This window comes from Dermacentor albipictus, chromosome 8 (genome assembly GCF_038994185.2).
Source record: "Dermacentor albipictus isolate Rhodes 1998 colony chromosome 8, USDA_Dalb.pri_finalv2, whole genome shotgun sequence".
Taxonomy (NCBI): domain Eukaryota; kingdom Metazoa; phylum Arthropoda; class Arachnida; order Ixodida; family Ixodidae; genus Dermacentor; species Dermacentor albipictus.
In genome coordinates, this window is record NC_091828.1 from 13,989,817 (window position 1) to 14,004,414 (window position 14,598).

The following is a 14,598-nucleotide window of genomic DNA, read 5'->3' on the forward strand; positions in this document are numbered from 1 at the left end:
TGAGGGAAGGTAGCACGGGAAGTGGACGGAAAAAAGAAAGAAGTGCTACGTGGAAAACGTGCCCGGTGGAGCTCGAGCAGCGAAGCCATGGTGGCTGCCAGACGAGTGAGCGGCTAGGAAAGAAGAGCGCCTGTGCCGTTCCTGCTGCGCTCGTGTGACCAGCGTGCGCCTGCCTGGCTGCGGAGGCCTGTTTCGGGGCTGCTGAGCGGCTCCTGCCAGGACGCAGTCGCTGAGGCCCGTTCTTGGTCGAGGCCTACCGAGTTGCTGTCTGCGTGGTTCATCCCTGGGTCACGGTCCTCGTGAATTCGCAGTGGTGTCCTCAATGTAGGCAGCTGCCGCATGGAGTAGCGCAGCCGTGTGCCGGCGACGGTTCCAGCCACAGAGACCGTGCCATCTCTATCTCGGGTCGCTTCGACGACCGTACCGCAACAACGACGCGCAAGCTGTCACGACCCGCGAAAACTGTGAGACGACGTTTACGGTCTATGGAACTTTAGGCCTGCCGAATGTTGGTGTGGTACTGTTTTTCATTTTAACTCCCTGTCTCTCTCTGATCTGAGCGTTGCGTCTGCCTCTCCCGTGCAGCTCGATTTGTGATACTATTTTGTTTTTCCTCTCCTTTCCCCATGGTTTGTGTGAAAGATATTTTTTTTTGCCTACTCGTGCGTCTTTCCCATCCTTTCTCGTCCTAAAACAACCGCTAGTAACGAACGTCCTTAACCGCCACGCAGATACACTTTTGGTTTCATTGTTTATTTATTTGGCATTCATACGTGAAATTGGGCAAAAAAATGACAAGAACCTTGGAGGCCGCTTAAGCTTCGCGTCAAAATGTCGAAGATCCCTGACTCCTCTTCACGCATCCCGGCAACTGCAGGTCATGTAACAGTAATGTTTACTGGAAAACGCTAGCGGGGAACGCTAGGCACGAAGGCGAGCTTTCTGGTAGAAACGCGGCCTCTTCCATGGGCGGATCCCGAAGGTTGTGCACAGCCGCGCCAAAAAATTACATCATTTTCAAATTTTTATTATTGTTTCGCATTTTCAACATATAAATCTGATAAGATTTAACAGAAAAGGCATGCGCTGCCAGTGTTTTGTTTCGCCACATTTGTTTGTTGGCTGTCATTCCCAAATGCCGAGGAATCACTCTGTCAAAAATTTTAGACTTGGTCAGAGCAACTTTAGTGATAGAATAGTGTGGTTATATAACCCGCATATACCGCATGCCATATAGGAAGACGTGGCATATACATATACTGAAATCTATCCGGAAATGTTTGCTCAGGGACAACTCCGCCGACGCCAACCCGGGATTTTCTGCGACACAGGGCCCTTAACGCTATCGCGCTGAAATTGCCTTGTACAATTTGTGCGAAAACGTAGACAGGGAAGTTCATATCGTTTTCGACTCGCACCAAGCCTGCGGCAACTTTATCAACGGGCGAGCAGCGCTGCTGGCAGCTGAGATCCGAGCCTGGGAGAATCCCATCGAATAACGTGCACGCTCGGCCACGCGAGACTGGAGGGCAACAAAAGGGCGAACGACTTAGCTAGAGCGCTAACCAACCGATCGGGAGAAACCAATCGTCCCAGCGAACGATGCTGTTTGTGTGAAGGTTCCCACCCTGCGGACTGTGCGCAATGCCCTGCGAGAGACCAAGAGCTCGAAATGCTAGAAACTATAGAACGGAAACGGTGTTCGCGTCGTGAAGCTCGTGCACTCTCATTACAGAAATCATGTGGCTATGCTGAAGCTGCTGCTCGTCACTCCAAAGCAATGGATGCATCTCTTGGTGATATTGTAGCTGCTGCCGTTGAGAAAGCTATGGAAAAAGCCCTTGATAGTTTATTGACGAATTTTTCAGAGACCGTTAGACAAGTTATCACCTCTCAGTTGTCGCAACTTTTCCATGTTACTGCACGTCCAAGTGTTGCTTCTGAAATCACAGACTCCGATGAGAACATAGAGAAACACGTATCGGCAGAGGCCTCACCTCGCAGTACTGATGCCTCCGAAGCTCCCGCAACTCATGTAGAACATGAGGGCTTTCACAGTCATGAATCCGGTTCAGACACCATGGAGAACATGGATTTGGATGCTAGAACATGTAAACGTCGTGCTTCTCCTTACTCCCCGAGAGCTACTACCCTCCACAAACTAAAAGCTAAATAGAGTGAAAATAAGAGCTTATCAAAGGATGATTTCCTAAAGGATAACATTCTACAAACGGCAGTTAATACTGCCAGAATATCGTCAACATAGGAAGCTTGAAAGTGCTGCAGTGGAACTGTCGTTCCATTTCTGCTGAAGCCGCTGATCTCTTATATCTCTGTGAAGATCTATCTCCTGATTTGATTATTCTGCAGGAAACTTGGTTATCCACAGAAAAGAGTTATCATTTAAAGAATTATCGCAGTTTTCGTCTAGATTGTCCTTCTCGCAGAGGGGAATTAGCATTTTTCATCTCAACAAAAATTTGTCATAGAGCTAAAATTAATCACCAGTCATTCTCCACTGAAAGTGAGATTCTAGCATTGGATGTAACACTTCCTGGATGCGCTCCATTTTCGATAATCAATGCTTATTTCCCTACAGAAGTCCGCAATACAGGCTCTCTTGATGCTGCGGTTGCAGCATGCAGAAATGATATAATCATAGCTGGTGATTTTAATTCTCACCACGTATCATGGGGTTATCGGTCCGACCCCTGTGGTAAACGATTGTTAGACTGGGTTTCGTCAAATAACCTTAATTGCGTAAATTCGAGAACCCCAACCTATGTATCCGGCAAATCGCGTTCGGTGTTAGACCTAAATTTTTCCAGTTCGGGCTGTGTAATCTCCTCCTGGTCTGCTACTACCTCGGCCACAAATAGCGACCATCTTCCAATAACTTTTGAAATAACGCGCCCAATTAATTTGGTTGAAAAGCATGTAAGAACCTATGTTAACTATAGTAAATTTCAAATTTCTCTGCGATCAGCTTTAGAAAAACAGGTTGGCGTAAATGATGAAGTTAAGGTAGTTAATTTGAGTCAAGTGCTAAGTGACAGTTATAAAAAATGCAAGTTCAGTATGCAGTCAACTAAAGGCGGTACTTATTCGCCATGTTGGAATCCGGACTGTGCACGCGAATATAGAAGAAGAAAGGCAGCCTGGAGAAAGTTACTTTGTAATCAATGTCCACGTAATTGGAATGACTATAAGTTTGCTGCAGCTACATTCAGGCAAACAGTTGACAAAGCTAAGGAAAATTAAAATACCAAACATTACAGTTACCTATCGCAGTCTAGTAATAAAAAAGCCCTATTTCGGTTTCTATGGTCTAAAAAGATTTTTTTCAGCCCCAATAAATGTGGAGCCAGTTAGCTTAACTTCCACTGAATTAGTGCAGTCACTGGAGGATATTGCAGAAGGCTGAGAGCGTCGATTCACATCACTTCGTCCCTATCATATACCGGCACCTGAACCAGCTAATGAGTACATAACGGTCACATTAGAAGAATTAATAAGAGAGGTAAAGATGCTGCCAGCTTCAGCCCCAGGTCCTGATGGCATAACTACAGCAATGATAAAATTATTATTCGAATTTTCTCCCCAGGATTTGCTTAATTTTATAAATTACTCGATTAAGAATGCATGAATTCATCCAGATTGGAAGGTTGCCAAAATAATTCCACTACTTAGAAAGCCAGGCGATGGGTACTCAATAGACAACATTAGACCTATTTCTCTGACCTCATATCTTGTAAAGTTATTCGAGAGAGTTCTTTATGGTCACATAAAGAACTCTCTCGAATAACTTTACAAGATTTGAGGTCAGAGAAATCTGGATAGGCGAGAATCAATATTAAGTGATTCTCAAATAGGATTCAGGCCAGGCTGCTCAATTTGGTGCGCTCATGTTGACTTGGAGAGTAGAATTCAACTCGCTCACCGCAACAATCAGCACGCGGCCCTAGTGACATTAGACATTGCGAAGGCGTATGATAGTGTCGACCACAGTACTTTAATCAACAGACTCAATAGTGTGAATCTTCCACAGTACATAATAGTATGGATTCAAAATTTTCTAAGTGGACGAACATTTTATTGCTATCAAAACGGTGTTTTTTCTAAAAGTTACTAACAGACAAGGGGCGTTCCTCAAGGTTCAGTACTTTCCCCAGTATTATTCAATATTTTACTAAATCACATACCGGCACATCATGACGTACAGGTATACGTATACGCTGATGATATCGCATTCTTCACGGTATCGAATCATATACATAGCTTATATAAAACTTTGCAGTCGTATTTGTATCAGATTGAAATTTGGCTAAAAGTAATACAAATGCCGCTAAATGTCAACAAAAGTGCGATCATTGTCTTTCCCTTACCTTTTCCTATCCGAATAACACTGTCATAAGGCCAGGAGATTATTCCGCAGGTACTTTCTTTAAAATATCTGGGAATGATTTACACGGAAAAGCTTAATTGGCAGACACACATAGAATACATCGCATCTAAGGGAGCACGCGCTGTTGGGTTATTACGAAAAGTCTGCAGCAGTCGTTTTGGAATCGGGAGCAGTCGTTTTGGCGCAGGGAGACCTTGCTGATGATTTATTGTATGTCCACCCCATTCTAGAGTTTGGATGCGTGTTGTTGTCAGGAAGTCCTACGTATAAGTTACCTCCTCTGGTTCTTTTAGAACGCGAATCACTACGTCTGTGTCTCGGCCTTCCAAAATTTGTAGCCAATAATATTTTATATCATGAAACTCACCTGCCTTTTCTTCAAACTCGATTTCGTATACTGACAGTCCAAACATTTCTAAACATCTATGCTTCTTCCCAGAGACGCTCCTACTATATTTTTTCTCGAGAACCAACTGCATTCTTTGAGAATCAATGGTCCAGACGGCATTTTCCTCACGTAGTTCTTGTGCAGAAGCTATTAGAGCCATTACAAATATCAATCCGTGATGTGGCTTTTCAAAATTTACCTACTTCGAAAGTAAGTGTTGAATTTGGCGATATATTTCCCAATAACGCTAAGCTCCTACCTATTCGATACCTAAAAGATTTGTTAGATAACCACCTTGAAAAGCTCCAAATAAATGCAGTAATAGCCACAGATGCTTCTGTCAGTGAGCAGAAGGCCGGAGTGGGCATTTTTTCGGCCTCATTAACTTGGTCTTTCTCTCATTAACTACCCGACTTTACGCCAATATTTCAAGCAGAGTTATTGGCGATCATCCTAGCTCTACGGATAATTCCCACATCTATTTTTTCAGCCGTAATCTTAACCGATTCCTTGTCTGTTTGCTCCGCTTTAGCTGTGCCCAATTCAAGTATCATTCTCCGAGAATTTCATTCATTGGTTCACCTACATTTACGCCTCATCCACCTGCTATGGGTGCCAGGGCACGTGAGGCTCACTTTAAACGAGTCAGCAGACGCACTAGCAGCGGCATCTCTTAAAGGCCCGGTACTGAGGATCCTAAAACCTTCGGCATACGTCACTTCTGCAAGATTAAAAAATTTTTCCATTCAAGAAGAACATGCGAAATCATGCGTATTAGATAACGCCGATTTTCAACACCTTAGATTTTTTTGGCACAGCGGATGGTGTGCAACAACAAAATTTGAAGTTTCATTTACGCGTATGCGTTGCCGAATACCACGGCTTAATTTCTATTCCCATAAGTATGGTTTGACACCTTCTCCCTAAATGTTTTTACTGCAATGAACCCGAAACTATGGATCATTTCTTTATTGAGTGTCGTAAGCTCAGCGTGCACAGAAAACGACTTCTAGAAGGTCCCTTCCGCCAACTTGGTTTAGCCATTACGCTACCTATAATTCTGTCTCTGAGGGCGTCGGCACTAGGACACTGTAATAAGAACGTATGTGATGTCATATATAATTTTATAATGGAAACAAGGAGACTTCCATGCTAATTTTACTGTTTTATTTTCCACAACAAGAAACAAAAATATTAACTTCTAATTTTAAGGAACTATAGCATGAAAATTACTATTAACGATTAGAATTCATTTAATATCTCATTTTCAGTTAAAGAAGTTCCATTTAGGCATTTATTCTTTTTCAACCCACTGCCGCCCGATTCTTGGCCAATCCCCCATAGTGGGTTGTGCTATAACTACAGGCCCCAAACCAAACCGACGGACGCACTTTCTAAGAGCAAGCTGCTCTACGGTTTATTAAAGCGCCAAGAGTACATCTGAAGGCTCGTGACAATATATTGACACGTGTACTTATCTTCATCGGGCGACCATGTTTCGCCGCCTAACAAATGATATCGCACAGCGCAGGACGCGCCTGCATGTAAAAGAAGTTTCTGGAATGTTATCGATGGTTACGTCCACTGTCTTTCACCGTAACTTGCGTAATCTGATTGCATCTATGCGCGACGTGAATAGTGTAGAACTTTGTGGAAGACACGCGGGTCCCAGCGGTTAATCTGGATTCATTCTCCAATTCCATTCATTACTCCATTCATTACTCCAATCTTACCGTCCTATCTCTCTACTTTGCACTTCATCAAAAGTGATGGAACACATAATATTTAGGCACATCTCAGTCTTCATAGAAAGTAATGGCTTCTGTGACCCACGACAACACGGCTTCCGTCGTGGGAAATCCACTGTAACACAACTATTAGAAACAGTGCATGAAATCGCGGCAGCACTAGACGGCCAAGGCCAAATTGACATGATATTCTTAGATTTTGAGAAAGCTTTCGACCGTGTGTCCCACCAGAAGTTGTTATCAAAGTTAAAACCTATTCTCAAAAACGAGCCACTACTTCACTGGATTGAGGCGTATCTTACGGGCAGGCGACAGACTGTTGTTGTTGATGATGCGAAATCAGACTTATCCGATGTACAATCTGGAATTCCACAGGGATCAGTCTTGGGCCCTCTGTTCTTTCTAGTTTTTATCAATGATATAGTGAATAATATACCAGCTAAAATTCGACTGTTCGCAGATGACTGCGTACTTTATCATGAAATTCACAGCGAGGCAGATCAGACGATCCTAAATTCATCTTTAACAGCAATAGCGACTTGGTGCTTAGAGTGGCAAATGAACATTAATCTAACAAAAACAGTATCAATGATCATTACACGCAAAAAGAAGCCGTTACCCTTTGTGTACAGCATTAATGGCCATAACTTATCCTCTGTTACAGAATATAAATACCTTGGTTTAGTAATTACGTCGGACCTTAGGTGGAATAGTCATGTAGCTCACATTAAAAAGAAAGCCATGAATAAGCTCGGATACCTGAGGAGAACCTTGGCTAAATCTACATGTAATATAAAATTATTAGCATACAAGACTTTCATCAGACCATTGTTAGAGTACGCTACTCCTGTCTGGGATCCTTACACACAAGTAAGCATAAATATGATTGAAATGATACAGCGGAAATCAGTCAGGTTTATTTTTAATTCCTACCGCCGTGATACATCAGCTAGCGCTCTTTTACAGCAGGCGAACCTGGAAACCCTAGAGGCAAGACGGTATCGAGACAGGCTCAAAATGTTATATTTAATTCATCGGGAACATGTAAAATTAGATAAAAAATTGTATATTACCCCTTGTAGCCGGCGCCCAACGCGTTCATCACATTCATTCAGGTTAGACGAGTATTCGCACCATACCACATTATTTCAGCAGTCCTTTTTCCCCCGAACCATCCATGACTGGAACGCCCTGCCTGAAAACGTTCTTCAAAGCTCCACCATATCGTCCTTCATGCACGCACTCATTAATCTATGAACCGAAACGTTTCCCACGATTTCTATCCTAATCCGTACACTATAGATTATATCATGTTAAGGGCACCGTCAATTTCTTTTTGTGTGTGTTTGTATAAGCCATTGTGCAAACATGTGCTGTATTGCAGAATTCTTTGATATCTTCCTTCCTTTTTATTGTTGTTTCTTTTGCATTGTACCAAGATGACGCTTTGCTTGTTTCCAGCTTTTTTTCTCTTTTTTTTTATTTCGTGTGTTTCACATGTTATTGACTCTTAAAGCCTTTATGTATGTCCCACTCCTGCCTAGGGCCTCTAAAGCAGGCTGGCAGTACGGAATAAATAAATAATAAATAAATAATTCGATGACTGATCTATAAAAGCCGACGCGCTTGACCCGCTGATCAGATTTTCGACGATCGCCGACCGGTTTCGCCGCTATCGTTGTGATATAAGTGTACCCTGTTTTTGTGGGCACAGGTTCGCCCAATAAATGTTACTTTTGTCCTTCACAGTATTGCTACTGAGTTCTTCAATGTCACCACCACGTGACAATATGGCTCCAGTAGGGGCAATCCTTCAGTGCGGGAGTAAACGCTATATTAGTCCTCTTAAAAGCCTGCTTGAATATGTGCTGCACCATCGACATGTTTTCGTTGCTTCAAGTCCAAATTGGACATCTTAAGAAGTGACCTCCTCAGGGATTTCATTGATGGCACAAGATTTCGACACACCCCGTTGGGAGTTTCCGTGACAAAAATTGTGACTTTACGACAGTTTTGAGCATTACATTAGAGGTGTTGTCAGTGTAGCACGAAATCCAACATAATAAGCACAGTCAATGTTTGCTTATTGTGTGTAACACACTTGTCTGGTTTACACCGGCATTCCTAGCTCACTTATCTCCCTTTGCCCTTTTTGTTGCATGCGTTTATTTAATTACGTGGGCAAATGCGACATGCATGCCATGCTATGAAGTACATGGATAAATTTTGGGCAGTGGTTTATGTCATCTGTATTTTTTTTCCAGTTGGAATTGCCATTTGATGAGCTTCAAGTAGCAGCACCGAGCGTTTACTGTGCTGCTGACAAGATCTGCATCTTTTGCTGGCAGTCAAGCCGCTGTTATCACTCTCTCCACACCTGGATTACACCGGACACTCTTTTTGTGTCTTGTGACGTATTATATTAACATCCTAGAATACATATTTGCGTTTTACCAAGCGCACGCTCTCGTGCAAAAAAGTTGTGCTGCCAGGAGACAATGTAGTAAAACACTGAGCCCTAGAGCACACCTGTCTAAACAGTAAAATACGGTTTTTGCCCTTCTGAAGCATCTCCTTGCGCTCCTAAGGAAGGAAAATGTCATCTAGGGAGTGTTGCTGTTCTCGCTGCTTTCCAAGTTTCTTAGCAACTGTGAAGCGACAGAAAGAACAACATATGTGATTTAATTCAATGGTGTTGGTTACCTCCAAAGCTGGGAGAGTCAGAACCCCTAAGCAGTTATTTGTGGACTTCATACACTGATCACTTCTAGTCGCAAGCGGTGCATTTACTTGCTCAAGTCATATATTTCTCTCACTTGTAATGAAGGCTGCTTAATGTTGTTTTGCTTGCGTATTTATAAGTTTCAGAATTTCTTATAGAAAGTTTATTCATTTCATTGACCCACGCTGATGGTTCTTATTTGCAAACAAATAATTCGTACTATTTGCTCTTCCTTGCTCAGTGCTAGCAGATCAGTAGATTTATACGTCTGTGCAGAAATAGTATTGCAATTGTTATTATGCAGCATCAAATTTGTTATGTTTTCGTCCTTTCACACAGTTGTAGTGTGATGACAGCGCAAGGGAGGCATCAAGGATGGTATATTTTGTATTAGGTCTTGTTAAACAAAGTACTTATAATAAAGAATTTTGTATCTGAGAACTTATTTTTCGAGAACATTCGCAAAATATTTAACAGAACAGCTTATTACTAATTTTCAGGCGGATAGTTAGCAAGCGAAATAATGGTATTGCCTTTAGATACATTAAAACAACTTGTTGTTACCATGTTATTGTCAGCAGCATTTTGCAATAAAGTCTCACCTTCCCTAAATTATTGTACTTGAACTACAATACCTACAAAGATGTTGCTGCCACAAATGTTTTTCTTCGTTGAGTGTGTATTTATAGCTCAAATATGTTTGTGCCTGTAAGAGAATGGATTTTTACTAAATAATGGCTTTTGTGCACAAGTAAGACTGCAGGAGCTTGAGGTATTTTTGGGTTCCACATATTTTGGAGGGATACTAGCTCAGAGGTAGTATATGTTTGATACCTACAGCTGAGCTATACTGCTGGTCCAGCAGGGACTGTACCCAAAGTATATGTTAAATTGAGGAAAATACGTTTTTTTGCCGCAATTGAACACACACACAAAAGTAAGACAAATAAAGACAACACGGGCGGCTTTTGAGGGTTTAAAAATTGAGGGTTTACTTGACCTACTTATGCAGATGTTTTTATTTTGAATGAGGGATAATTTTATTGCTAACCTAGAGCATGTGTCAACTGTTGCGGTTATTGATAGCCGTTGAGTACACATCCCAATGCTTTTAGAAGTGTTCTTCGCTGATTACAAATGTGTTTGGCGTATCTAGGATCTCGAGTTGGGCCAACGTTCTGATGCCTGCTAGCTGCCTCTGATTTCTTCTCACTTGAGATTCTTATTCTGAAGTTTGAATTATGACACTGAGAGAAAAACATGTGTGGGTAGAATACCAATTCGAGCAAATCACATGCTCTTTTTCATAGTTTTAATGACATGCATTGAGAATGAAAATCTCTTTAGTCCCACAATTTCAATATCTGCATAACAATCTGAGGTGAGAAGAAATAAGGTAACTGGCAGGTATCACAATACCAGCCCGATCCAAGATGCAAAATCTCTTGAAGTAGGAAATTGTAAATTTTCTAGGTTGGCTATAAAAATAGAGTGCAATCAAAAACAAAAAGATCCATATAAGTAGCTGAACTAAACCCTAAATTTAAAACGTCTATTAGAAGTTACATTTGCGTATAAAGAACTGATGGTTACGGCGTAACCTCTAAATTTTAACTTTTTCCAGGGTCCAATGTACCTTATGTATTTATAGTATTAGTTACACTGTACCTTATAATATTGCCACATCCGGTACGCGGCACGTAAAGGAAGACGAAGCTCTCGCGTATTGCGGTAGAAGAAGAGTTCCCTGCGCGATCGTTTTTCAGTAGGCCTGCAATTAAAGCGTCCTGCCGTTGTTATCAGTTCCTGCTGCTTGTGAATTGTGACACTGGTGGAGGCACTGGGTAAATGTCTGGGACACCTGTCAACAGCCCCACATCAAACCCAGGACATTTTCCGCGCGTCGAAACACCCGTTCATCGCGCCAGCCATCGCCTACTAGGCCTAAGCCCATAATTTGGTTCCCTACTAGGAAGTCTGCTTGTTACCACCAGTACCCAAGCCATGACAGACCCAGGCCCTGCACAGGTGACTCTTTTGACTACTCGATCTTCTGTGAGCTTCCACGGCAATGCCTACGAGGATGCAGAGGACTGGGTCGAGGAATACGAGCGCGTAGCCAAGTATGATGAGTGGCATGCAGGATAGAAGCTATCCCATGTGTATTTCTCTCTTGAAGACGGAGTCCGCGCATGGTTCGTAAATCGCGAGGGAATCTATCTAAGTTGGGATGAGTTCAGCCGCCCATTCCTCCGTACGTTCGGGAGCCACGAAAAGCGATACTACGCGCAGCGTCTTCTCGAATCACAGATTCAAAAGCCGAATGAAACTGTTGCCATGTTCGCTGAGGACATGACTCGTCTTTATCGTCGTGCAGACCCGGATATGTCCGAGGCAAAAAAACTCAGCCACCTCATGCGCGGCGTAAAGGAGCAGCTGTTTGCCGGTCTTGTACGGAACCCGCCGACAAGCATCGATGAATGTAATGAAGAATCGACGGCCATAGAGCGCACTTACACCTAGGCAGCCGCCAGTATGATCACCTGACCAGCACTGAACCAGCAAGCGCCGCAGCAGTGACGGCCACACACAAGAGTTCCTTGCGCCGGATGATACGCGAAATTGTTCAGGAAAAAATTAAGAAGCTTACTGCCACGCCAAATGAATGCACAGCTGAGTCGGTGGCTGAAAGCAAGCGTTTGCAACCCCCGAGCCAAATTCCCAGACGTGGCAGCCAAGCTACGCAGATGTTGTCCGTCGACCACCACCTCCGATACCGACGCTGCAGTATCACCAGCATTCAGCACCGGTATCACCATGGGAACCTTGTTACCATAGGGAACAACCGATGCGACGACCTCTTCGCAGAACGGACATTTGGCGCACAGCTGACTACAGGCCCTGTGACTTCCACTGTGGCGAAGGGGACCACATCTGCCGTCATTGCCCTTATCGCGTCGAAGGGTACGAAGTGTACCCATCCACTGCTCCTCGTCGTGCTTTTGACGACAGCCGAGCGAACATCGACGCGAATTCAACGTGTTGGCAAACCGATTTTCCCGGTTACCGGTCGCGCTCCCCTACTCCGGGACGTCGTATTCCAGCTACAAAACGCAGTCCCACCGACGTGGCCTGAAGGCGATCTCCCAGCCCATGCCGTGGAAATTGAAGGTCGCGAACTTAAGAGGGAAGGTTTCCACACATCGAAGTGCCGAAAATCCCCCATTGCCGCCGAACGAGAAGCCGATACAGCCGGATGATTTGACGATAGACGACATTGTTAGCGCCGATGTTACTGTATCAATTGACGGCCACGACGTGACGGCGCTAGCATGCAGACACTGGCGCGGACTTTTCAATCGTAACTGAAGAACTGGCGGACAGACTTCGCAAAGTGAAAATGGAATGGTCAGGGGAGGACATTAGAGGCGCTGGAGGCCAGCTACTGACACCGACAGACAAGTGTACTGCAAGGGTAAACATAGAGGATTCGTCATTCGTCACAATTTTTGTTATTCTCCCCAGCTGATGCAAAGATGTAACCTTAGGTATAGACTTCTTACGCGAGTACGGTGCCGTCATCAGCATACCGGAAGGTATACTAAGCTTTTCTGGGTGCGAAAGTGGAGAACTATAACGCAAGTCCTTGCGCATCATAGACGATGTGACCGTACCACCATTATCTTGCCGTCTTGTTTCCGTCAGGTGCGACACAGAGTGCGATGGGGAACCTATAGCCGAGCAGATAATTACGCTTTTGCTCACTCAAGGCGGGCCACGCCCAGAAGTCTCGTCAATGTAATGCATGGGGAAACAAAACTACTGCTGACAAACTTCAGCAAGCAACGACGACATATTGCAAAAGGCGGAGCAAGTGCTTACCTCGACGAGATTGCGGAATTCGGCGAATGCTTTGCATTACAATAAGGAGAGCAAGACGCTTCGACACCGTTACTTGTTCTTGGCGTGAGCGCGAAGTTATCACCAGCGGAAAGGTAGCACCTTGTGGACTAGCTTCACCAGTTTCGTGATTGCTTCTCGTCGACATCCAGAGTTGGTCAGACGCCATTGACGAAGCACCGGATCATCACGGAGGAGACAGCGAGACCAATCCAACAAAACCCGTACCGTGTAGCACCAAAAGAAGGCGAACAGATCCAAGAGCAAGTGAAGAAAATGCTCGATGATGACGTTATCCAACCATCAAAAAGCCCGTGGGCATCGTCGGTAGTGATGGTCAAAAAGAAAGACGGCAATCTACGTTTTGTGTCGACTACCGTAAGCTGAACCGGGTGACAAAGAAAGACGTATACCATTACCGCGTATCCACGATACCCTCAGCAGACTAGTAGTAGTAGTAGTAGTAGTAGCGATAAGTAGCATGGCCGCTACTTATCGTCGATGGACCTCAAAAGTGGCTATCGGCAAATCGAGGTTGACGAGAAAGACAGAGAAAAGACTTTTCGTAACGCCTGATGGGCTTTACGAATTCAAGGTGCTGCCTTTCGGTTTATGCTCAGCTCCAGCAACATTTCAGCGGCTCATGGATGTGGTTCTGTCAGGCCTGAAATGACAGACGTGCCTAGTATACCTCGACGACTTCACAGTTTTTTTTCGGAAACGTTCGAGGAACACCTGAGACGGCTGCTGGCGGTTCTACAAACGATCCGATCCGCCGGCTTAACGCTGAAAGCAGAAAAGTATCACTTCGATTTCGATGAACTCCAGTTCTTGGGTGATGCTGTGAGTCATCAAGGCGTCCGCCCTGACCTCGGCAAGATCACGGCCGTCGCAAAGTTTCCAACGCCACCGGATAAGAAGGCAGTGAGGCGTTTCCTAGGTCTCTGCTCGTATTACCGAATATATATAGACAATTTTTCACATATAACTTCACCGTTAGTGCGCCTTACAAGAGAAGATGCTACCTTCGTATGGTACGAAGAAGAACAGGCAGCGTTTAATGTCTCCGACAGCGCCTACAAAAACCTCCTGTACTGGCTCACTGTGACGAGGGCGCTCATACCACGATTCATACGGACGCTAGCAACGTAGGTCTAGGCGTTGTGCTCGTGCAGTAGCAGTAGACGACCGCACGCCAAGTTTCATCCTAGACGCCAGCGCTCGTTTCTCCCCTGGCGGAGCGATTTCATCTCCAACGGGGGTTTCCGTCGCCGCTTCCCTTCGCGGTCGCGCCCGCGTTCAGTTCGCGCTGCACGCGAAACGTCCCTTGTTTGCGACGGCGCCTCTTCGGATGACCGGAAATTATTATTGTGTTGTTAAGTGTCACGACAGCAATGTAAACATGAAAAGGTTGATGCCACCAGTGAAATTCTGC

General features: G+C 44.4%; 1 protein-coding gene and 1 long non-coding RNA gene across 3 annotated transcripts in view; one reads left to right on the plus strand and one right to left on the minus strand.

The window, feature by feature from the left end:
• Nucleotides 1–14,598, minus strand: part of LOC139048622 (uncharacterized) — a 171,205-nt gene that overhangs the window by 46,815 nt on the left and 109,792 nt on the right. The gene's annotated exons all lie outside the window — the stretch shown is intronic.
• On the plus strand, nucleotides 67–9,108 carry LOC139048623 (uncharacterized). The gene is made up of 2 exons (XR_011507831.1): nucleotides 67–517; nucleotides 8,806–9,108. It is a non-coding gene; the product is annotated as an uncharacterized lncRNA (long non-coding RNA).